The following is a 26,789-nucleotide window of genomic DNA, read 5'->3' as shown; positions in this document are numbered from 1 at the left end:
TGGTTCACTAACAATAAAAATACAGTGCTTGCAGTTCAAAACTCTGAATTTTAGTCTGGGATTTTCCACTAAATATCTGGGAAACTCTGAGAAGTCACTTATTTCTGTAAGGCTCAATTAACAATGCTGGACTATAATATTCCTAAGGTAACTTCTTGCTCTATAATTCTAACACACCGTGTACTCAACTTCCTCCCCATCCTCCTGAACAGAAAGGACAAATGACAGTGGAAGATGTGATATCTCCAACAAAACTAAGTCAAGAGGAAATGGTTCTGGCAGCCAGAGATCTAAGGTATTTCAGACAAAAGCACAAAGAGTGTTTTTTTATGTCCTAATAAGAAATGGAGAGGATGAAAAGGGACATAAGGCTAAAGCTGCTATGAAGAAGAAAGTCATTTCAGAATACTAGAGAGCCTTTAAAATATTATGATTCTATATTTGGTTGTTTAAAAATTCTGGATTTCCCCAGAGGACTTTTAACTGGGTTTTTATCATCAGAAAGCATTTACTGAATGCCTAATTGTATGAAGTGTTACACAAAAAGATTTACATAGTCATGCTCCTTGAATCCCTGGGGCTTTTTTAAAATCTAGGTCAAACAACACTAAAATGGACATGTTCAGGACCATTCAGATAAGAGACTAAATATATTTAGCCAAGAAATGTTTTAAAGTTCAATTTTTGGAGTGTTTTGATCCTAGACTAGTGAGTAATTTGAGGGTAAAAAGAAACTTTCAGAACTAAATAGAAAATAAAATCTTTAAAAGAAATTTAATAACAAAATATTTACAGTGAAAATATAAGGCCAAGTCTAAGAATCTGCTTCACAAACAACAGGTGAGCCATTTTAGGGGAAGAAAGGAGCTTTACAAGGATCTATTTAATGGCAGTTTATATTCAGATAAGACGTGGTGACCTTAAGTTGAATTCCCTGCTCTTGATTACTATATTTTATTCTCTTCAGGGTAATATTGGGCCACGATCAACCACAGATGATTATGCTAATTAATGTGGTAGAAATGCATCGATTAGGAGTTGGAGAAAAATTCCTTAGGTTTAGCTGCACATTAAAACCGAGGTCTTTTACTGCCTCTGACGGTAAAACAGCAATGACTGTTGGAATATCCTTAAGCTTTAAAGAGCATTAAGGAGCAAAACAACACATGAGAATGTTTACCACATGCAGTTCTCTGATCATCATTCAAATCAATTTAATCATTGGCCCTTGACCTGTCCCTAATATTCCAACATATGCAGATAACTATGTCATGCACCTGTCAGTTTTCATTGCCAAAACTAGCTATAAATTTTATACTACTATTTTGTAACTCCTAAGATATTTAACAAGAAATATATTCATTTTATTTCCCTATTCCTTTTATTTTTATTTTCTAGTGCTGACTACAAACATATGCAGGTACTTTGATACATCATAAGGAAAACACTGGAAAGGGGAAAGAGGAAAGGAAAGGTAGGAGAAATCATGATTTTAAATTTTTTTAACCACAATAAACTTATAATTACAAATAGTCACATGACAGAACATCTCTGAGCACAATCTCCACTGATCTCTCCGCATTTGAAGAAAGCAAGGAATATTTTAGGTAAAATCCATAAACCTGTTATTCTTTTCTTTGCATGTTGTACCTTGTTGGCAACCACTTCTTTCTATTTCATCAATCCAATGCCTTTCTAATCTCTTTATATTCCCTGGATATTAAAAAAGGAAAAGCTCTGATGTCATACGCAATTGTTCACTGACAAGTAAAACTGACTGTTCATGAGTCTCACCTTCTGAATTCTGCATCTTTCATGTATCATTATAAAATAGGTCTGTCCCACCCAGAAGAAATTTCAGGCATTGTAGTAAATGGATTCTAAGGTGGCCTCCCAATGATCTCCACCTCCTGGTATTTACACCCTTATATAACCCCTTCCCCTTAAGTGTTGGAAAGACCTGTGACTTGCTTTTAACCAAGTGGATACAGCAAATGTGACTGGATGCCACTACCATGATTATGTTTCATAAGACTAATTCCCATTGGCTAGCACACTCTCTCTATTACTCTCTCCCTTAATGACCTTGACAAAGCAGGCTCTCAGATGGAGAGATCTACACGGTGAGAAACTGAGGGCAGCCTCCAGTCAACAGCCAGCAAGGAACTGAGGCCCTCAGTCCACCAACCCACAAGGAACTGGATCCTGCCAAAACACCTATGAAATTGGAAGTGGACCATTTCCCAGTTGAACCTTCAGATGAGACTTCAGCCCTGAATGACAGCTTGATTGCAGCTTACGAGCAAACCTGAAGCAGAGTACCCAGGTAAGCCATGCCTAGATCCCTGACCTAAAGATACTGTGAGATAGTAAATGTGTTGTCCTAAGCCACTAAGTTTGCACTAATTTGTTATGCCACAATAGATAACTCACATGACCGTCAACAAAAAAGTAAAGAGATTTGGGGAGAAGGAATTGGAAGCATCTAAAAGACCTACTTATAAGAGTAAACCAGAGGGTTATTTTGGTTTAATCCTTTCAAGAAGACATGGGTAGGAATATATGGCGCATTATGTCTTCCTCCACACAGCTTCCTACTCATCCAGGCTTATGTGTGCTAAGCCAATTACTGTCTGAATACTATATAGCTGCCAAAGGCTTAACTTAGGAGCTTTCACTGCAAAATTATATATGTCCCTTTGCAACCAGGTTATTCTAAAAATCTATCAATTATTTCACCTTAGCATACGTCCATGTGTCACTGTAAGAACTGTACAGGTTACTATACTATTTATTTAATAATGACTATCAACAGTTTTAGTTGCTAAAGCCAACACCTAAGTCAAAATAATATTCCAATAACATTGAGGGAGAGATATTTTATAAATCCTTCTTTATTTTCATATTTCATGAAAACAAAAGTATTTAAGAGGAGTACATACTAATCTCACTGTGACTACACATTCACACACACACACACATACACATCTGTACAGACCATATACATACACACACACACAAAAACTCATACTGAGAATGTGTGCTATTATATGTTTGAATATGTACATAAATAAACCTATCAGGCATGTATAGATTACTCAAAACTCTGGTTCAAGTGACATCTCCTCCATAATTTTTTTTCTGAAGTTCAAATTTACACCATTCCCATAGGCTACTGGTTATCTATTTAGCACTTCATTCATTTGGTCTTGCATTATACTTAGCTGTTTACACATATATCTCTCCCACTATATTTTAAGCTCCTTAAGAGCAATGCTATGTCCTCTTCATCTTTAAATCCCCCAAAGTCCTAGCACAGTGCCCTCCTTGCATGAAGTAGGTTTTTAAAGGAATCTATATGAAATTCAAGTGAGCTGTTATTTCTTCATATTAATCTCACTAAAGAAAGGTATCATTCTTCACTAAAATCAGATGTCTTTTGTTTGATATGTACAACTTTCATAGTACATATAAATGAGTGTTTTGTGAAATAAGGATAACAGTGTGATGGGCATGTGCCCAAGTTGGCATGTTACCAATCTGACACCAAGACAGAGAATCCCTCTACTGGATATCCTGCTCTAAAATTAAAAAGTGGTTGGGCTTTGTTTGTGTAGACATACAGGCTAGTGGGGAGTAAGGGCAAGAATCCTGATTCACTGAACACCAGGGATCCAAACTATGGTGAAGCTTTGTAGTCTACAGCCACATCAGATAACACAGAGAAGATTTCTGGAGGATTAGGTTGTCAAGGGATTTTCAAGATCTTTGAATTCTACACCATTATCAGTTATTATTCCCTCTCCTGAAAACTTCTAGGACTAGAAGTCCTGGCTCCTTTGCTCGCACTGTGGGTTCACATTTTAGATTAATATAACACACATGAACTGCAACCCAAGTCCAGAAGAGAAGATTCACACTCTACTTGCAGTTATTTAAGAAAATGGAATAATATTGTCTAATGGTTAACTTGCTATTCATTCTGCAATGGACTAGGAAAAACCAACTATTTCTTACTTTTTAAAATACTGAATGAATAAAAGATCTTGGACTACATCAGTGGGCTATATAATAATATGCAAATATGAAAACCGTTCATTCATCCACTCATTTATTCAAACTTTTATTTAGTCAGAGATATAAGACAATGTGACAGATGGCTAAAAAAAATTAAATACTGGATCATGCATGTTTAGTGACAGAAATCCACAAACTGAAGGCTGAGTCTTTGATTTCATGATTGAAGTCAGTGGTGGTCAGAGAATCAGAGACTAGACCTGGTTTTGAGTTCTGATTCCACTACTTATTAGCTATACATCACTGGGAGAGTTATTTTAATGTTTATATCCTTGTTTTCTCATCCATAAAATATACGCCTCATAGACTTGTGGTGAGGATGAAAGTAATCATAAATTGTAGCAATTATGACAGTTTTTTGCACATACTCAACATACAAGATAAAGATGGTAATGATAATGATGAAGAGGAAGAAGAAAGAAGGAAAAGGAGAGAGAGAGGGAAGAAGACGAATAAGAAGAGGAAAAAGAAGGAGAAGAGGAGGAGAAGGAGGAAGAAGAAAAGAAGAAAAGAAGAAAATGTACCCTATTTTGAAGCTGTCTAACAGGCCAACCATACTCCTAGCTCACTGCCTCTTAATGTACCCCCTTGGCCTTGGACAAAGACAGATAAAAGATAGCCCCTGACCACAAAGATCTCAAAGTCTACTGGAAAGGAGATCGCTAACAATAGATAGTGTTATGTTATAATACAGACTAAAATCAGAGTCCTTTGGGAACTTAGAAAAGGAAACACACAAGTTCAACCAAATCACCAAAAAATCTCCAGATATTACAAGAAAGTCCAGGAACACTGAGCATCCACCCCTAAAAAAGAATTTGGGTTGTAAAACTAAACTATAGAATGGTTTTAACAAAGCCATTGTCATTTGATCTTCATGATTAGAATAAAAGTCAACTGCTTTTAACATGTTAGTTGTTACATTATCACTTTCAAATCTGGAGCTTGGCGTGGATAGCGTTTAACACGAAAACGACCCTAGGTTTATCAAGCAGCAAAACTAGTTTGTAACATGACTGAGGGAAGCTAGACTGTGTTATGCAATCCCCAATTTTTTCCTCATAAACCTACTTACTTTCTAGGGCCAAATAATGTATCTCCAAATAACCTCTTTGACTATGGTTAGAAGATATGTTTACATTATGCAAATTTTACAGGCAAACACACATATACAAGAAGGGATAAAAGCGGAAGAAAGGCTGACCCAAAAAAGGAAAATCAAGTCAAAAATATTTTTCTATGTCAGCTGCTAAACATGTATGCTCATTTTGTAAATTCTCCCATAATTCCATACAGAAGACCAATTTCATCTTGTCAAAAGTCTTTCAATGTATGTAAACTTCCCAGAAGCATGGATTCTGTTGTAGCTTAACATAATGTCAAAAATCTGTTTAATAAGAAAACTCTGTGTATGGTAGAAAACTCAAATACTTACTTTGCAATGCTTTTACAAATGTTCTACAAACATTTGTGTATTCAAGAATAAACACAAGATCTTTACCAAACTTTTATATTCCACACTGAATAGCCTGTTTGTACACAAAGCTGAGAGAAATAGCAAAGTTGTCCATCTAACATTTATAATGCACAAATGTGCAATATGTAACTCATCACTGAGAACCAAATTATGTTCACACAAGCATTAGCAAATACCACACTATAAATCAATTTATGATGATAAAAGATCTTCTAATTAAAATATATTTTATAATATAAGTGATAATCTTATAACAGTTGGCTTTTCCATATTGATACTTTCATTACATTTTTAAAAAAATTTTATTAGTATGTAATATACATAGTTGACCACACAAAATGTGGCAAAAGCTAAGAAATACTTGTTTGTTATAAAATTTCTAGTGACTTGTTAATTTCTTATTGTAAACTGTACTTTACCTCAGTTCAATACTAATTACCAGCTGCAAAACAAAGTAGAATAAGAACCGGTAAATAAGCCAGTGGGGAAAAAAAAAACAAGAAACCTACAAAATTAACTACAATGTTGTTAATTATGCTTACTGGAAAAATCATATACAAAAGAGTCATTTCTGCATCAAATTTATTACTGATGAATACCACACCACTCCCTAAAAATTATGTGTATTCAAATGTTACCTATCCTATAGGATATAAAAAGTCTTAGATCTACTAAGCTTTCATGCTGATCCATCAGCTTAGAAAATGTTTGTAAAAATTTTTTAAAATGCAGTGTAAACATTTCAGCCCTGAACCTTCTTTCTATGCCTTTGAACCTTCTCTTTCATGTGCAATACCTGACGGCCCACTGAGAATAGCTGCTGAAAGCCCCAAAGATGGGTAAAACAGAATTTCTGACTCAGGAAATAAAGATCAGCTGAATAAGATTCCCATATGGCAACCCAGATCAATGGAAAAGCAAGACCAGAAATTTACAGTATCTATCCTACACAGTACAACATGAAGGCTGTATTTCATTGCTGGTAACAAAACTCCCAGTGGCCAAGGAAAAAAGTAGATACAAAGATTGTAAACCCAGTAATGAGAAACTACACTTTATTTTGACATTTTGCTCTAAGTGGAATTAAAAACTCCATCTTTATTTGAAATCACTGATATGGTAAATAATTTCCACAATGAAAAACTGCATTCTGTTAAAACAACTAAAGCAGTCATGAGAGGCGGATCAATATTTAAAGAAAATCCTTACAAATTTCCAGCAACTATCATCTTAGATGACAATGGCTTATGTACCTTATGCCAAGAGAAATAATGATTTACTTTGATTTCAAGTTTTGTGAAGAAAAACTCAGAATAGATCTTTTAATACCAAAAAATTAATAATTTATAAACAAACTATAAAATAACCTAAAACATTTCATTACAAAGCTATCACGTTCTGATGGGCTCAATAATCCATGCAGAGCAGGAATGGCCTCCACAATACCCCTGCTGGATGGCACTCTAGTCAATATTTCAAGATGTTCTACATTGATTATGGTGATGGTTGCAACACTCTGTGACGGATGCAAAAAAACCACTGAGTTAAACACTTTCAATGTGTAGTATGCAAATTATATCTTAATTATGCTGTTACAAAATAAAACAATATAAATTTAAAAAAATATTTCCTTACACAGGCACTACCTCAGAAGGTAATCATTTCCCGTTTTGGACATGTTTTTACTCTCAGCATAAGTATATCTGAATGACCAGTATCGATTTGGTCGTATTCTGACTACTGAGGCTACATAAAATAAATTTCCTGCTTTACATAGCTATTCTTTAAAACATTGTACACTATCAAACCTTCCCAAGTCCCCTTAACTGTTCATTAAATAACCCGGTTCCTCATCCCAACCTTCTTATGATATTGTTGCCCAATCTTTGAAACCATGGTTACCTCCAGATAAACTTTAATTTCAGTTAAAATGTGACATTCAAAACTGAATACAGTACTACAGATATGGTTTATCCATTTCACAACACCCTCTGCATGCCAACATAGCCACCATGTTTGCGTGAGTTTGCATTAGATTTTTACAGTCAAGATCCATATAGTCACTGCCCACTATACACTTGGATATCCTACAGACTTCTCAAACTCAAAATGTCCAAAATTCAACCTATCCTCTCCCTTCCCCAACACTTCTCCACTTCATCACACTCCAAGTATGCTTCACTTCCTAACTCTCCTATATCAGTGCCTACACTAGAAATGGCTGGAAATCTGCTTTCATCCTACACTCCTCTCTCTCTCTCATATCTATCATCCAAATGACCACCCAATTCCATCAAATTTACTACAGAGTTTGAGTTTGGGCTCTAAGCCAAACCGCTAGAGTCTAAATTCTTGCTCTGCCCTAACCAGCTGTATGGCCTTTGACAAGTAACCTAGCCTCTCTCTGACTTAGTTTCCTCATCTGTAAAACGGAAATAAAACTAATACTTTCCTCATAAGGTGTAAGAATTAAATTAATTCATATGTATAAGTGGCTTAGAAAAGTGATTGGTCCATAGGGAGTGGACCATAACTGTTAGGTGCTATTATTATCACCTCCTGTCTCTCTCTCAGATCTGTTTATTAGTCTCATCACTGCTTATTTAGTCCTTCATTCTTTTTCACCAGGATTATTGTTGCAGCTTCAAAACTGATGTCTCTGCTTCCCTTCTTGTAATACTCTTGGTTTCATAACTTTGATCATGCCATCCCCTAGTTTCAAATGCTTTGATAGTTTACTACTGTCTTTAGGACAAATGCAAATTATTGAGCATGGTATACAAAACCCTAGACTATCCAGTAAATTCCTCTAGCCACATTTATCCCCTATGTTCTCCTAGCATGTGATGTTTGAGCCACACTGATCAACCTGAATTTGCTTGAATGAAATGAGAGGCTCCCAATCTTTTTTTTAAGTGAGTTACTGAAATTGGCCAAAATACTCTGAGACTCTACTGGCCATCCACCTACTTGTCCCATCTTATATATGCTTACCTTCCAGTAGAGAACAACTAATGATATGAGATGCCATCTTACAGGAATGTTTTCATGGGTTTTCTACACATCTGCTTTAGCAAGAATGATACAGACATATTCAATTCAAAGTATGGCTGGAAGATCAGCATCATCACCTGGAAGCTTGTTAGATATGTTAATTATCTGGCCCCACACAGACCTACTGAAGTAGAATTACTGGGAGTGGAGCCCACGAATCTGTTTTATAACAAGCTCTCTCTGGGTGATTCTAATTCATGCCAATATTTGAAAAGCTCTGGCGAAGATGATTCATGGTTGATTTCTGACTCATAATTAACCAACTATAAGACATGCAAGAGCCAAAAATACTATTGATACAAATATGAATTACCAAATACTTTAAGAATACAATCCTGAAAAAAACTTATAATGATGACTCTAAAGTAATCATTTATAATTCATAAGCAAAAGAGCAGCATTTAAACACCATGACCAATTTAAGACAGCCTAGCTGATATACTGATAACAAAACATTCTGTGAGAAAATGTTGGTAATTCCAGCCACCTGTTTTTCGAGCACGACCAGTTGGAGCTCTACAATTTACCAAGTATTTGTCGCATTCTGACTTCCGACAGAATATTGTAATTCTCAGTAGACGCTAATAGTGAGCTGAATTTTGGTAATGAATGCTGTATTATTGTGAGACTTAATATCTAACTTAGGTTATTAATAAGTAGCCCTTAATTGTTCACAAAAGTAAAAACCTATATACATTTTCTTCACTCAGAATGAAAGAATGGACTTATCATTTGAGGTTAACTTAACTCTAAAATGGACTCTCCTTGCACACCAGAAAGTGGCCAACCACTTTGAGAATCACTGCTTTAAAGAGCCAGAAACACCTTCATCTCCAACCTTTGTAGGTGTATCAAACTGCCTGTAACAATTCAAGGTTCTCCTCTGGGAAGCCTCTCCTCTCCTCTCCTCACTCACCCACTCTGAGGTAGCTGTCCCTTCTCTGTCTTCTCTAGCATCCTGTGCAAACCTCTGTAACGGTACTTCTGGTGTAGTGAAATAATGTTAACTTTTGTGCTTGTCAAGATCTCTTCAAAGCTTGATTCTGCCTAGGTAAAGAAAGGAGTAGTCAAAAAAATTCTAGACTGATATATAACCAGTCATTTACTATACCTGTCTATTCTTAGCTTTATCACATACACTTTCTATCTTCAGCCATTTTGAAAACCATTAATTTTTCCCATTTTGAAAATCATGCTTTAATGATGACAAATTTCACACAGAATAAGAAATTATGCATAAGGACAGTAGGAGTAGCATAAATTCTCTATTAATTCATTCATAATCTGGAATGAGAGCACAGTTTCTATTAAAATTTCACATTCCTTTTTGCCACTCTTATTCATAAATGTTACAAAACACTCAACCACTGTGAACCCAAGAAAGAGTAAGTGGAAATATGGTAACAGGCTATGGTAGAAAGAGAACTATACTGGAAAACAAAAGATCAGGTTTTAATCTCAGCTTGACTAATGAATACTGGTTAAAATATCGTAACAACAAGGCCTCAGATTTGCCAACTCTAAAAGTTTAAAGTACTAGATGTTTAAGATCTCTCTCCATGGGAATAATGACAGTACTTGTCTCACAAGGTGGCCATAAAGATCAAATAAAGTAATACATATACAATATATCGTAAACATTCATACAGCACTCATTATTACAATTCTATGACAATAAACAAGGGAATACAGTTGGCCTTCCACGTCCACAGATTCCACACTCTCAGATTCAACCAACTGTGGATTGAAAGGCCTACCACAGTTGGATCTGTACTGAACACACATAGACTTTTTTTCTTGTCATTATCCCCAAAACAATGCAGTATAATAACTATTAATATAGCATTTACATTGTATTAGGTATTATAAGTAATCTAGAGATGATTTAAAGTATAGAGGAGGATGTGCGTACGTTATATGCAAATATTGCGCCATTTTACACGAGGGACTTGAACATCCCTGGATTTTGGCACCCGCAGGGGGTCCTGGAACCAATCTCACACAGATACCAAGGGACGACTAGATACAGTGATTTGCCCCAAAGTAGAATTTACATTTGTTAAACCAAAGTAAAAATTTTCCCTTGAGATGATAAAATTATCTTCACCTGCCAGGCTTAGGGGACGAGTTCTCTGGATGCAGACTCTTCTTACAGCTACTGAGATCTACTCTAAGTACACATAATATAAAAAAAAATAGGAGGATTGTCCCAGCTTCCACAGGTATTTCCCAAAGGATCATCTTACTGGGACTTGAGACTGACAGTACGTAGAATGTGGAAGGCATGAATACCCTTGAGGAAGGGGAGATGAAAGGCCCAAAGCTTTAGGAGAAGATGATTCTCCTGTGGAGACAACATCTCCAAACTTCCTCACATTATCTCTAACCACACTTCTTTCACCTTAATTCTTAAACATAATTACCCCATGCATTTTAAAATTTTAATCTCATATACTTTACTATTATTTTTGCTTAGTTTTATATTTCCTTATCTAACATTCAGCTTCTATTTTTTAAGTGTTACATTTTTATTCCTTAAACTCTTACACTTATTTCTGGAATTGTAGTCCTAGTCTTTTTTATTTCCCCCTATTGTTCTCATGTATAGCCAGCATTTTAAATGTCGTTATAGCTATCACTTTGAATGTCTGAAATATTTTCAATTTTTTAATTCGATTTCTAATTTCAATAACATTTTAATCTTCTTAACCTTCCTCCTCCATTGTCACTGCTGTATTTCATTTACTATTTTTTTTATGACTTGTCTTTATTATGGCCAGTAAAAAGCAAGTCCAGAAAAGGGCTAAAAGTAAAGAAAGTCATTTTAAGTCAGAAAGGATGGCAGTTTCTTCCTTGCAACTGCTCTTCTGCCACTCTGATTCCCCAGCAGAGTCCTTGGCCTGGTCCTGGATGACTCTCCAAAGGACTTTATGCACCCAGGGGATTAAGCCAATCCACAGAAAAATTCCCTCCCCCAGTGCGGTAACACTAACTCTGCAAATGGCATCTGGATTTGCTCCAATGATGTTATTTGTTAGCTTCTCACAATATCAAGGCTTTATATGAGCCACAATGTCTATTTTCAAATTCGTAATTCCAAAATATGTAACCAATAGACTTTGGGTCATTTCCCTAAGGGAACAAGGAGATACTGTAACCGGAGGGATGATATGAAAATAAGTGTTTTATCACTTTTCTCACTTTTATTGTAATAGCTGCTATGTTGGAGAACCTACCATAGAGGTGTAAAAGGGTCCATGAAGAACTCATTCATTCATTCAACAAATATATATTAAGCAACTACCATGTGCCTGCACTCTGGTGGGCACTTGAACAGCAGGGAAAAGAGGAGATAAAATATGAAAAGCCACACACCAGAAATATGTACAGTTAATATATATTTTGGTAGACTATTTCATTAGCCAGGCAAGAGGAGAGAGTGTCTTAGACTCTAATGGTGGTACTGAAGATGGGGAAAAGTTGACTGACTGAGGTGAATTTTGGAAGTTAAATTGACAGTTAGTATTCAATGATTCAAAAGAAAACAACTGCATAAGTTATGTTTTTTTCTGTTACACACAAGGTTTATAAATTTTCAGTTGCTTAAAGCAGAGAACTTTATTGACTTTTCTTTATTTCAGCTCATCTTTCATGATTTCAGACTTTCTATTTTGTGACTATTTTCGATCTCTGATTCTCTAATACAAGTCAAAACTTTAGAATGATATAACTTCAATATTTTCAGGCAGACAGACTCTCAAGTCCACCAACCATCACTATCAGGTTCATTCTGGGAGCTGAACATCAATAACTATAAGGCAATGAGGAGCTGGAAATAACACAATTTTTTTCTTGAAATAAAGCACTCTCTTATATTCCAATCAAGAAACTCAAAGAAGAAAGAGTATCCAGGAAGAAATGCACGATACACTGTTGGAAGCATTCATCTGCAGCACAAGAGAGAAATTAGGGATTAAAAACATAAATTTGGGGTTATTCTTTCAAAGGTTTTAAGAAAAGTTGTGGAAATAAAGTCAAATAGATAACTGTGTAATAATGAAATAAAGAAGAGTACTATATGTCTTAGTCCCTCATATTCAAGCTCACAGAGTCATACTTTGATGATGTATCTTTGGGCTTTACAGAAATAAACATAAGAGACCCTTCAGAAGATCTGCTGCCAGAATGTGGTCGAGATATAACGCCCTTTCTCACTCATTACTCCCATGTAAGGCCTGACATGAGAAATTTCTCTTAGAATTTAGTCCAAAGAATGGCATTCCCTCTCCTGAAGGATGCTCTTCTTCCTTCGTCTTCAAAATGAACACTGTATAACTAACTACATTCCACTTTCATTATCAGGAAACTCAGAGCCAAATAAGGAGCTTAATTAACTATACGTCTCTATGTCCTGCATCTTGGTAGACATCTTTCATTGTTCTGACTTTCTACACTACATCATGTATCTGAATAAGTTCCTGTATCTTTTATCAATTGCTGCATAACGAACAACCCCCAAACTTACTGGCTTAAAACAGCAATTTATTATTTCTCACAATTCTGTGAGTTAGCAGTGTGGTTCTACTGACCTGGCATGAGCTCACTCATGCAGCTGCATTCACCTGGTAGGTTGGCTGAGGGCAGAGCTCACTTGAGCCTGCTGAGCCTTGAACAGGCTACATCTATCCATGCGGTCTTTCATCTTCAAGGAGGTGAGACTAGGATTCTTCACACGGTGACAGCAGCATTCCAAGAAGGCAAACGCCAATGTGCAAGCACTTATCAAAACTCGACTTGCATTCCATTTGCTTGTGTCCCATTAGCCAAAGTAAGTCACATACACAAGCCAGAGTCACTGTGGGAGGGTGTGGATACTGGAAGGCACCACTGCAGGCCGTTAATGTAACAATCTACCATAGGAGCTCCCTACGTGGGCTGTTACTTCTTCTTCTAATCCTTCTAATACTTGAATTTTGAATCATATTATTCTTTAACAAAGTTTTTTTCCTATTTGCTCCGTATCTTATCTTTTTAAGAGCTAAAATATCCTTTATGGGTGTTCTAAGCTCCTACTAGTCCAACATATCAGTGAATGAATGCCTATGTAGGATTCAAAAGTATTTTAAAATTTAAAATGCACCATATGCCACAGCAAATGCTCACTCCTAAATTCTTAAAGCTCTCGTGGAAGAAAAAAAATTCCTTTGAATTTAAGCACAAAAGCCTTTAAGAAAACACCAGGGCCAGTTAGTTCCCCCACCAGGAAGAAACGAATCATTCCACTGTTGATGTCCCAAGCTCAAATTCTTGAGGCACTTTGCAACTCTAATCGAAACTGAATGTATTATCATACAAGTGTCCAAAATGCCTAAAATCTTGAAGTTAGGAAAAGAACCATTATCTTCTGGTTTCCATACCAAGACTCCAATGAGCAAGAAAGGAAGAGGCTGAAAAGCATAAAAACGTTAATTCAAAAACAGCAAATAATAAAAACAAAACGGCAAAAATCGCCAAAGGTAAAAATAAGAGAAATTAATTAAACTTGTTTCATCTTACAAGCTGTTATTATTTTTAAGATGCCCTATGATAAGACAATTTAAAGAGCAGCTGATAAGAAAAAAAAACTGAACTTTTAAAGACATGACTATACTTTCCGTGATTATTTTTATTTTATTTATTATTTTTTAAGGAAGATTAGCCCTGAGCTAACTGCTGCCAATCCTCTTTTCGCTGAGGAAGACTGGCCCTGAGCTAACATCCATGCCCATCTTCCTCTACTTTATATGTGGGACGCCTACCACAGCATGGCGTGCCAAGTGGTGCCATGTCTGCACCCGGGATCTGAACCAGTGAACCCCGGGCTGCCGAAGGTGCGCACTTAACCACTGCGCTACCAGGCCGGCCCTGTCATTATTTTTAATATGGATTTTTTTATCCTATTGGCTTTTTTTAAACACCAATTTAAATTCAAGATTGTAAGTTTTTGTGAAAATGAATGTGTTTTGGAAAAAGGTTTGAGCACATGTGACTTGAGGGGTGGGTGAACTGCAATCAAGTAGGGCAGTCTCTTTGGATGGTGGGGTTTGCACTATGACCAGAGATAGCACACATAACTACAAAAAAGTCAAGACAGCCCTCGAGTTGCAATTATGATGCCAAACAAGATGTTGTTCTGTGAATAGGTGGCAAATGCTTCAGAGATTTTCCACCAGGGGAGACAAAATGTGGAACTTTACTTATGCACAGAAGACTTCTTTTTTTTTTTTTGTTAAATTAGGCCAACAGCAGAGTTATTTTTAGATTACTTACTTCACTTTCTCTTCTTAATGGGCTGGTATACAAAATAGGACAGAAAATGCACCATATGCCACAGCAAATGCTCAAATCCTAAATTCTTAAAGCTCTCATGGAAATAAAAGAGATCTCTATCTTAAAATATGAGATTTCCATTCAGATAAAATTAAGACTATAAATATTCTAACAGATATTTATCAGTTAGCAACAAATAAATTCTATACACCTTGTTTAAAAAAAAACACAGTATTTTGGAGAATTTTTTTCCTTTAATCATTTTTAGTAAAAATAAACAAGTTGTAAGAGAAGAGCTAAAGTGTGAATGAATGTGTTGACTTACATTTATGATTAAAAGTTAACATTTAAAGCATACAGCTTTTTCAAATTCTATAATGACTAACATAGTTCTTATTTCCTAAAGTTACAAAATTTAGATGACTCATCTACCTGCTCTTTCATAAAGTCAATCTAAAGTCTCTTCAGGTACTCTCAATTCTGGAGAAAGATAAACTTTCAAAACTTACTCTGCATTTCAACACAATGCATTCTCATTTTATGACTGAAAAACTATGCTCCACAAAACTATATTGTTATTTTGATTTATAATATTATTACAAATGATGAAGATGAGACAGAATGTGTGACATTAAAGGCATATATATGCACATAATATATGATATTGTAATAAAAATAACTGATTTAAAAAATTCTACCCACTTTTATCAGTGACATATATATAATTCAAACTATATTATGAAATACAAAATTTATTTTTAAATAGATTAAAAAGTCAATAAATATCATTATATAGCAAAACATTCACCATGTTCTTTGTAATGTCCTGATTTTACTGAAGCAAACAAAATTGCAAGACAACAAAAAATTGACACCTCTTTGACGTCTAAGCTACTGGACAGAGTTTACAATCAGGCTGAAGAATACAAAGTGCTTATTCCCTCAAAAAAGAATCAAATAGAAAATCTAAAGTTTTGGTATTCTCTTGTTTATTATTTTATTAAATTATAATCTTGTAAGTACTTCATATGTTAAATGTACAGGTCTATCTTTTTTCCCTAAAAACTGGGCAGACAAATATTGCAGATATAGTTTATCATTCTATGTAACCCAGTTTTAACAAGATTAAATGTAGCAATTAGATGAAACATTTTTAAACTAATATACTTATTTAGGCATATAGAAATTAATTTCTGAATAACACTGGTCTGCTGATAAACTGTAATTTGCCAATAAAACAATTTTAACATATAATCTCAACAGACAAATTTATGATGCAAACTAGGAAACTACAGAATATTATGATTGTTTAATGTTGTTAGACTAATAGTACTAATGAAATTCTGTGTACGAAGAATACCTTCAACATACATGCTAATGCTTACATTTAAAAATACGCAAATAATCTGAATTTTCATACAATCATAAACATCTGAATTCAGAGATATAACCTCTAAGAATAACCAGATCTAATGGAGCGAAGAATAAATTAGGCTGAATAACAGAAAATAGTTCTTAAAACTTTAAACGACTCATAATATCCTGCAATAAAAGTATTAACAAAAGCAAAAACTGAATTACTAAAAACATCAATGTCTGCTTTTAGAGGAGCGAAGCCTCAGAGTGGGGAAGAGGAGAGACATGCTTATATGCATCCAGAACTTCACCATGCTTTGTGCCAGACACTGCTCTTGGTCCTGAAGTTAAAACTTCACATCTAAATTGCAGTTAGGTAATACTGTACAAAGTCAGATGAAAGACGCCCAATAAGACCAACTTGAAGGTAACAAACAAAAAAGAGACTACGTCCCAAAAATAAAGATCATAATGCTAAACTTTTATTGAACACATACTGTTTTTTTGGTCATACATTTTTTTTCTTAGTCAAGTAAATAATACACGTGGCAAGTATGTGGAAAAAACTTTAAAGCAGCAGCAAAATATACTGACATTCATCTGAGATTATGTGACTGTGTCTAAGCAATTGAGCTTTATTTTTACTTTTCTCTAGTGGCTAAATTTACGTTGACACTACTCAACACTAATTTCACCATATATTTACTTTAGAATTTTACTAAAGTGGACCTCTAAGTATGTACAATGGAATACCAACATTCTATATTTTATGAATAGATATTTCCAGGGCTGGACTGGATCTTCAAAAACACCATTACAGAACTTGTGTATTGGTTTAAATTCATCCATTATTCCCACTCAAAAAGAAGTCCTGCCCATGATACAATATTAAGAATAGTCTCCACACACACACACAGTAACCACTTTTGAGCATGTGCTTTTCATTAGGGGATCACTAACATATGCTCCCAACATCAACGAGCTAAATATGTACCACTTGCCAAACCTTTCTTCCACTGAGCACATATCTCCTCAGTAAATAATTATTTCCAGACAAATGGGAAAGGGAATTGTGTTTCTTTGACTAAATTATCCAATGTACTTTCCTAGAACTGAAGGAGAAGGAAGAGACATGAATATGAAAGTATCTTTAAAATGCTCTTCCTTAGTGCTTCCTTAGTGCCTGAAACCTATTAGGAAAAGTCCAATATTTTCAACCTACTTCCTCAATGGACACACGTAAAACGGTAGTTGATAGAATACATAGGATAGTATATTACAGGACCACAACAGTACTCTGTGAGGATCTCACATCATAGACGACAATGGTCTGGACCATCAGACACAAAGGAGACAATTCCAGTTCCAATAGAAAGTGGTAATTAATTAGCCTTATTATAAAAATAGAAAATTACTCCATTTCAGAAGCAGGAAAATTCTCTTCCTAAATTTAAAACATAGCCAAGCTAAGAGTAAATTCCCAACTTAGTTGTAGGTCCGGGAAGAGGTCCTCAGAACAGGAGAGCAGCAACTCCGCAAAAGAAATTATCTAAGATACTAAATTCAGTGACATGGAAATCATTTTATCCAAACCCATTATAGGAATGCAAGAAAAAACACTAAAAGGAGAGTCAAAATGATATCAAGAAAGGAGGAAGATTTTGACTTTATTACATAAGACTGTCAACAAAGCATATCTCTCCAAAAAATGAGACTTCAATGTAATGATGAATTTATTAATCTAAAAACACCATGTCTAAAGCCAATCAATAAGGTCTAAGGATTTGATAAATATAAAAAAAGAAAATATTGGAAAACTGAGACCATCAAAATAAAATGGGGCAACATCTAATTTTGCCACAGCTAATAGCTTCAGAGAACTTCATGAATAAACAATTGTAACTTCACTTGCAAATACCACAAACAAAATTCAAAATTAATTTTTAAGTTTCAGGTTTCAAGTTTCCAAGGCTATACTGTTCAGGCAGAGACAATATTTGACTTCTGAGCACATCCACAAAGTCAAATTTTCCTCTAAAGAATATTCCTGGATCAGCTGTTTGTAACTTAGCTGCCTGACCAAAGGGGGCAAGAAATGAGGAACATGATATATTTGCTTCTGGTAAATTGCATATTTCCCTTTCTTCCAGTTCCTCAGAATTCACAGGGTCTGGTATGAGGGATGCTCCCTTAGCAGAACGGGTTGCTTCATCCTAAACCCTGGAACTCTATTTTTTAATATGAAAAACATACAAAACAAAGCCAACAAACAAAACACTCCTGCAGAAAAATAGCCGGGGGTGGGGGAAGAGCTAGGAAAAAAGACAGTCACAAGATTCATAGTTGTTGTTGAAGGGAGAGCATCTACCAACCAGCAGTTACTGTGTGGGGATCTTTACAAATACTATTTTTAATTCATACCAAAAAACTATAAAATCCACTATATACAATTTTCATCCATATTTTACAGACGAGAAAATTAGGTTCAGAGATCAAATAACCGGCCCAAGATCACACAGCCAGCACATGTCTGTCCATCTGTCTAACACCAAGCCCTCCTCTTGCCATGACGTCAAGCCCATGCCTCAGTTAATATTCCTGCTGGACCTCCACTGTGTGCACCCATGCTACAAAGAGCTACAAAAGAAATAGAATACATCACTTTCATCCACCAGGTAGTTAACATCTAAGAGCATTCTGAAGATTCAGATGCCAATTCATGAGAAGCAACGCGGTAGATACTATTGAGGAAAGGGCACTAGGCCAGGGAGATGGAGATGACTCACTTACTCTGGGCTTTGCTATTTACTAGCCATATAACGTCGGGTAAGTAATAATTTCTATTATTTCCTCATCTGCAGAGAACACATAATATAGTATCTGCCTTAACTATCTTACAGAATTAGTTCAAAGATCCAATTAGATAAAAGCCTTATTAACAATAAAATGTTTTAGAAATACGAAATGCTAATACCGCTATTCAAGTGTCCAAAGGTCAGTACAGAACTCTGGGTAGACATCTGAATTCAGCAATAAAAGGATGAGCTAAATCACTTTGTTTCCCCCTCCTTTGTTTTCTCCTTGTTTCCCCCTACGTTCTGCTGTTTTGGCTTGCCAAGTGAGCTAGTGTTCTAAGGGTGAGAGATTAATCAACTAGTTCTAGCTCCTGCTCCCTGCACTGCCCATGGACTCTAGCTAGCTGCATTCTGAAGACGGGGGCCTATGACCAAACCACTTTTCTTTGCTACAATTGCACCAGCAAGCCAGTATGCCTACTGCTAGCCAAAAGGCAAAACAGTCCTATTTTCCACTTCTTCATCTATTTCTTTTTCTCCCTCTTCATCAGCAAGCTTATAAAATTAAAACTTCACCCTCCAGTGTCCAGCCTACCTGCAAACCCAAAGCTGTACCTTCAAATTATAAATTCTTTCTGTCAACTCAGAGAAAAGTATGAGATGACACATTTACCTAAGAAGACTGGAGGAACTAGGTTCAGAAATCAGGTGCTTAAGAGATTCTCTGAGGAGATGGAGAATTTGCAAAACAAGCAACAGCCTTTGGCTGACCGGGAAGTTTCACGAACTAATTTGTACCAACTACAAGCATTTAAAATAAACTAAATTAATTTTCTGTCTTAAATACTAGTATCAGAACATAATTTTCTATCAATTTTTTCATTGCAAATTAATCAATATTTAGAACATTCTTTTTCTCTGGGAAGAATTATTCCCAATTCCAAACACTCAATTCACAAACTCAGGAAGGCTGTCTAGACTTCAAATATGTGTGATTGCAAACGACTTACTGAAATTCTTTGGATACTTCCCAAATTTTCATTTTATTTAATGTGATTTTAAGCCAACCAAGATAATGCCTATACTGAGCTCAGCAAAAACAATAGGGCAAAAAACTTTATTTTAACTGAAATGTCACAGGAGAAATTTATACATAACTTGACAAACTAAAATGCCTCAGGCTTTAAACACACACACAACACAACTACTTCTATACCTTCTCAATCTCTCTCTTTCTCTATCTCTTCCCTTCTCTGTCTCAGTCTTATTTTAAAGGAAGCTAATAGTATTCTCTCCTTTCTGTAATTTCCTTTCCAGATGTGAAATTGTAGACTTCTTTTGGATTAGTACTAGAAATGCAAAATGCTCACTGGGTCAATAAAAATATTGGAAGTGAAAATTTTGTTAGAACTTTAGAGGTTATGAATTTATTTTACAGGAGTAGTTATATATTTTATATTCTAAATCAAAATTTTATTTCTGATGACCAGTGAAATTTGCATTCCACTTCAATTCCCTATTTTCCCGGAAAAAAAAAAAAAACCTTTAGAAATGCCATGTAATATTTTACTCTGGTGTTTGTGAAAGTGTGGTCTTCATAACTCCTTATTTGAATCATGTAGGAAATTTTCTAAAAATGCAGATTCCTGGTCCCTCTCCAGAGCTACTAACAAATCAGAAAAATCCAGGTCAGACCTGGAAATCAGCATTTTAAGTTTTCCCCAAATGATCCTTATAACCAGCAAAATTATCACAAATGAATTTTTTCACTTATTTAAATTATATTTAAGATATTTCAATAGCAACATCTATAACATTTTATAAACTTACTATGTTAAGCATGTTAGAAGGAAGATGATTTTTTTCAACTAATATGCTAAATATGCTTGGTTTGTCATAATTTACTTAGGTACTTTACAAGGGAGAACTGAAACGCCACATCAAAAAGCACACTAAATTTCCTTTAACTTTTACCACCACATATTGAAATTTAAATTAATTAAGAACTATTTATGACTAAATGTTCTTGTTGGAAAATGTGATTAAAAAAGAGAAATACTATATATATTATATATATAGTATAGCTCTTTATGGAAATAAAGGTTATAAATATACATATTAATAGTTTTTCAATTAACTTTTCCTTAAATTTGTATTGTCTACGTCATCGAGCAATATTTTTTACCTCTAGTTCTATTTCCTATTCTCTATTAACATTTTCAAAAAAATAAAAAGAGAAATCCACTCTCTGAGAAAACCTGTAATAGTTCATTGGTTCTGTGTATCTCAGCAGCCCCCATACCTGACTGCATTAGGTCTTTTTGCACTTTTCATTTTTTAGGTCACACAAATACTGCAAGCAATGTAATGCAACCGCAGGCTTGTCTGTATTTTCTCATACAGCCAAGGCCTGACTTATAAATATTTCATTTATTGCTGTCTTAACTCTAAAAGAGATTAGCCTGTATTTTTTCATGCTTTATCTTGAAACCTCTCTCTTCTGAAAGCGATTCTGACCATGTTTTTGGTAAAGTAACATGTACTACACCATAAAAAGGACTTTCATTCAACACAATGTAAACCACTCAGGCCAATGAACCAAAAAATTTTAAGACTCAAAAATACAAAATTCATATAATTCTGAACTAAGTTATTTCACAAGGAAATTCAATACTATATGATAGAAATGTGTTTTCTGAGCCTTAAAATGATAAAAATGGAGTCCACATAAGTACCTTTAGATAAAAAAAAAAAACAAGGAAAATTTAAAATGAGTTCAGAGGGGGGAGGTTGGAGGGAATGGGCATTATGGGTTAGTTGGGAATCAAAAATCACAAATTGCTTATTCAAGATGTGTAATAGTGGAAGCAACAAAGATTAAACTTCGAAGGAAAAAACCACAGCAATTAAGTTATTCAACTTACACCTCTTTCGTATGATAAAGCAACAAATGTTACCTCTGAATCAGTCCTCCTATCAAAAAGAGAGATGTGTGTTCTTGAAGGAAAAAAAGTCAAATAGTTTACTAACCAGCTGAGTATTGTAGATTTGCCCATAGCAAGGAGGAAAAGAACTTTACCATTCCTCATTCTTAGTCTTTTCATCCATCTCCCCTCCTCCTCCAGCTGAGATTATGTAATCTACCAAGTTTACATCAAAAATAGGAACAGAAACATTCCCAGAGACAGACTCTGCAAGGTTGGTTTTAGTTATCGTAAAAAATATAAATAAAGAAATACCAGAACACATAAACAAAAAAGGACCACCATAAGTAAACAGAGTAGGAGATCTCCTTACCCAAAGGCACAGGAGCAAACCTAGTTAAACAGCCATTCTGGCTCATTGAGAGCCCTGATATGATCAGTTTTCAAATTTCCCATTCCAGCCAGATCCTTCACTCATCTGATTGTACCCTAGGTCTCCGGTCTACCCACACCTCAGTCACCAAAGAATATATAAAAAGCTCCGGATTGTGCCAAAGCTTTCTCTCCTACTTAAAGTTGCCTCTGCTAGTTGTGATGCTTCACGACTCTTCTACCTGCCAGGGGACCTTTCTGCCATTCTCGTTTTGCCCTGATCTCTGAAGAAATGATGGGAACGTTGTTCTTGGTTCACTACCTAGATCTCTGACGACTCAGCTGGTCACTGCACTTTATTATCCAGATTTATACTGTAATACTAATGACGACAAAAGTTGATCTAATAAATTATTGGCTTACTAATAATTTCTTCTGTCTGGGGGCTTAAAAAGCAATAAGGAGAACTCCCACTTTGGAGTTAATAGTGAAACAAGAAGAATGACCATGAAAGACTTTGTCACAGAATTCTTAGAAGTTCATGTCAATTTTAAGCTCATAATTCCAATCCAGTGAACAAAACGTGGCATGGATTTTAGCAATAGAGATAAAAAAAGTTGTGTCTATATTTATATATCTACCTATACCTGTGTGTGCATGCGTGCGTGTGTGTTTGCCAAAATATAGTCCCTGGGCTAAAACTCGCTCACTGCCTGATTTTGGATGGTCTGTGAGGTAAGAATGGTTTTTACAGTTTTAAATAGTTGAATAAAAACCTAAAGAAGAATACTCAGTGAAATACAAAGATTATATGAAATTCAAAATTGAGTGTCCATAAGTAAACTTCACCAACACACAGCCACATTCATTCATTTAGGTATTTTCCATAGCTTCTTTTACAGCAGAGGGGCAGAGTTGAACAGCTGTGATAGAGATCTATGGCTCACAAAACCTGTTTTTACTATCAAGCCCCTTACAGAGAAAATTTGCCAACCTCTGCTATATATGATGGCTTGGGACAAATATCTTATCTATTGAAATTATGAATTATTGAAAGTGAAATTATGACCGCCCAATCTAAGAAGACACTAACGGAGAAAAAAATTAGAAAATATCTGAAAATACACAGGGATTAGTCACTAAACTACTGTTTAGTGACAATGGGATATTATCAGATATTATCAGAGATGAAGCTGAACTTCTTGAATCCTGGGTGGTTTTTACCTTCTCCACCAAAAAGCAAAGTGTTAAAACTAAAACAGAAAATCAAATATGATCAAATCAAAGGTCAGGAATTAAGAAGAAGACAATGAGTCACTTCAAATAAGTTCAGGTATACAGGACCAATGGATTACAATTTCAAGGTATTAAAAGAAAGCAGATTGTAAATGTTTTCACAGAACTGTAGTTGATGACCTTGGAAGAGTTACAAACAACAGGAGAGCAGATGTAATACATAAGAGGGGCAAACGATATTTTATTTTTTTAAGGTAAAAGGATTCTAGAAAATGAAGATCAGTGATCTTGACACTATTCGCCAACAAAATTCTAGAACAGGTTACTAAACAGATGGCTTGTGAGCACTTAAAATTTTTTTAAAACCTGCCATGGAGTTGTTAAAAATAAGCCATGCCAAACCTTGTTTCCTTTTCTGACATGTTACTAGATGAGTGGATCAGAGAAATACATTAGCTGTATAATACCTGGACCAAGAAAAGTATGGACAAAGTCTGTAACGGCCAAATTTGGGTAAGTCCTTCCTATTTGTGTAACTTTGGGGAAACTTATTAACATCTGGGCCAAGAGGCAAATTCCATGGGTCTCTTGAGACTGCATGTTTTTCAAGCAGAGGCACTGGCAGCTTTTGTTCTGGACTTTTTATGGATGTTTGTACAGCAAATAGCCTTTGAAAGCAGAGATAGTTATCTCCTTCTGGAACAAAGGGAAGGGTTGCTTACAGTCCATTACAGAAGATTGGGGTTCCTCAACTTGGGGTTCCTCATCTGTGGTACAACTTACTGAGTGTGCAGCATCAACTTGAGCCACTCTGCAGAGTCCCTGTGGGACTTGGGGACAAGGAACCAAAACAAACATGAAGGTCATGCTCTGTTTGCTGTACTAGAAGTAATAAAGTCCTTTGTCTCTGATCCAGAAGTTTTGTGTCTCTTCTACAAGCATCCACAAAACCGTGGCTGCCTAATTTGTTAGCATGTAAGAAGAGTAAAATCTCAGATCCTTCACAGTTCTTGACAACTTATGACTCAGCTTTGCCTTTCATAAAATGGGAAAACAAGTATCTCCTTACAAAGGTATTATAAAGATTAAATGAAATAATACACACAAATTGCTTACAAAAGTGCCTACTTAAATTAACTGCTCAATGAATGTCAGCCATTATTATAATGATAATTATTATTAATTTCAAATGTATATTTAGGTTAACAATCACATCCAAAGGATTAATGACAAGTCAAAGAGTCCATCCTCACCAAATTTAGAAAGGCTCTATTCTTAACCCTGTTCTGCTCAATATTTTCATAAATAATTGAATAGAGCTGTAAAAATGTATTAATCAAAATTATGAATGACATAATTGCTAACAGATAGAGTGAGGATTTTTAAAAAATCTTGACATGCTGAATAAACTATAAAAAAATGAATTCAACAGACATACAAATCCTAATTTTTTTTTTATTGAGGTAACACTGGTTTATAACATTATATAAATTTTAGGTGTACATCATTTATATTTCGACTTCTGTATAGACTACACCATGTTCACCACCTAAAGACTAATTACCATCTGTCACCATACAAATGTTCACCTTTATTCCTTCCCCCGTCACCCCATCCCCTAACCCTCTCGTAACCACCAATCCATTCTCTGTTATCTATGTGTTTGTTTATCTTCCAAATCTGACTGAAATCATGCAGTATTTGTCTTTCTCTGCCTGACTTATTTTGCTTAACCTAATACTCTCCAGGTCCATCCATGTTGTCAAAAACGGCAAGATTTCATGGTTTTTCTTACAGCTGAGTAGTATTCCACTGTATATATACCACATCTTCTTTATCCATTCATCCATCAATGGGCACTTAGCTTGTTTCCAAGTCTTGGCTCTTGTGAATAATGCTGCAATGAACACAAGGGTGCATATATTTTTTCGAATTAGTGCTTTTGTGTTCTTTGGATAAACATCAAGAAGCAGAATAGCTGGATCATATGGTATTTCTATTTTTAGTTTCTTTAGGAATCTCCACAAAGGACTGATACAACTCAACAATAAAACAAGCCGATTAAAAAATGGGTAGAGGATCTGAACATTTTTCCAAGGAATATATACAGATGGCCAACAAACACATGAAAAGATGTTCAACATCACTAATTATTAGGGAAACGCAACTCAAAACCACAATGAGCTATCACCTCACACCCATGAGAATGGCTATCATTAAAAAGACAAGAAGTAAGTCTTGGAGAGGATGTGGAGAAAAGGGAATTCATGTACACTGCTGGTGGGAATGTAAATTGGTGCAGCCACAAATCCTATTTTTAAAATGAACTATTCAAATTGTATACTAATTTCAACCTACATAAAATGAATTACAATTCTAGTAACAATGTAAATGACTAAAAAAATGAATTTGCTATTAGGTTAGAGAGAAATTTTCAGTGTGTTCTGTGTTGCTCAGGCCACACTTATGGTATGGTATTTAGCTCTGGATACATTTTAAAGGGAAATTTCAGTAAACAGAAGCATACCCAGAGGAGAATGATCAGAACTGTGAAGGGCAAAAGAAATCCATATAGCATATAAAGTATAACTGAAGAAACTTAACTTCTTTTGCCTGAGAAATAAAAGACTTATTGGGGATGAGAACTTTTCAGACATCTGCAAAGTTATCTACGTGAAATATTTATTCTGTGTAAATCCAAAGGGCAGAGCTAGAAATAATGGCTAATTAATTGATTCCAACTCAATATAAGGAAGAACTTCCTACCAATCAAATTTTTTCAAATGTTGAATTTTAAGATAAGTTCTTCATTCATGGAAGTTTTTGAAAGCCACATATCCAGGACTACAGCAATAGGAACTGCCTCCTTCACATTCAGATGTTGTTAAACTGCTCACTTCTTATTTGTAAATAACCAACCCACAGGAAATTTATCTAGGCTTCTTGTCTATTTTCATTCCTGTCTTGCCTTCCTGGTTTCTGTTCCATTTCAGCCTAGCTAGCTACCCCAAACTGACAATTTGTTCTTAGCAGCCCACCTAACTTTTTATTTACCTCTCTGATTATTCCCTCTTCCCATACACGGCTGCCCATAGGCCATGTGACAAAGGCTCCTGGGTAACAAACCCTAGCTCCACTTCCTATCTGGCTTGGAAGGGAGATTGGAAAATTAATTTCATGATCTTAAAG

General features: G+C 35.2%; 1 protein-coding gene across 40 annotated transcripts in view; it reads right to left on the bottom strand.

The window, feature by feature from the left end:
• FOXP2 (forkhead box P2) overlaps nt 1-26,789 on the bottom strand; it is a 510,571-nt gene that overhangs the window by 471,739 nt on the left and 12,043 nt on the right. The gene's annotated exons all lie outside the window — the stretch shown is intronic.

Source organism: Equus przewalskii, chromosome 4, assembly GCF_037783145.1.
Source record: "Equus przewalskii isolate Varuska chromosome 4, EquPr2, whole genome shotgun sequence".
In the NCBI taxonomy this organism is placed as follows: Eukaryota; Metazoa; Chordata; class Mammalia; order Perissodactyla; family Equidae; genus Equus; species Equus przewalskii.
The sequence above is the reverse complement of the archived record's forward strand: the minus strand, read 5'-3'. Positions and strand labels throughout refer to the sequence as shown.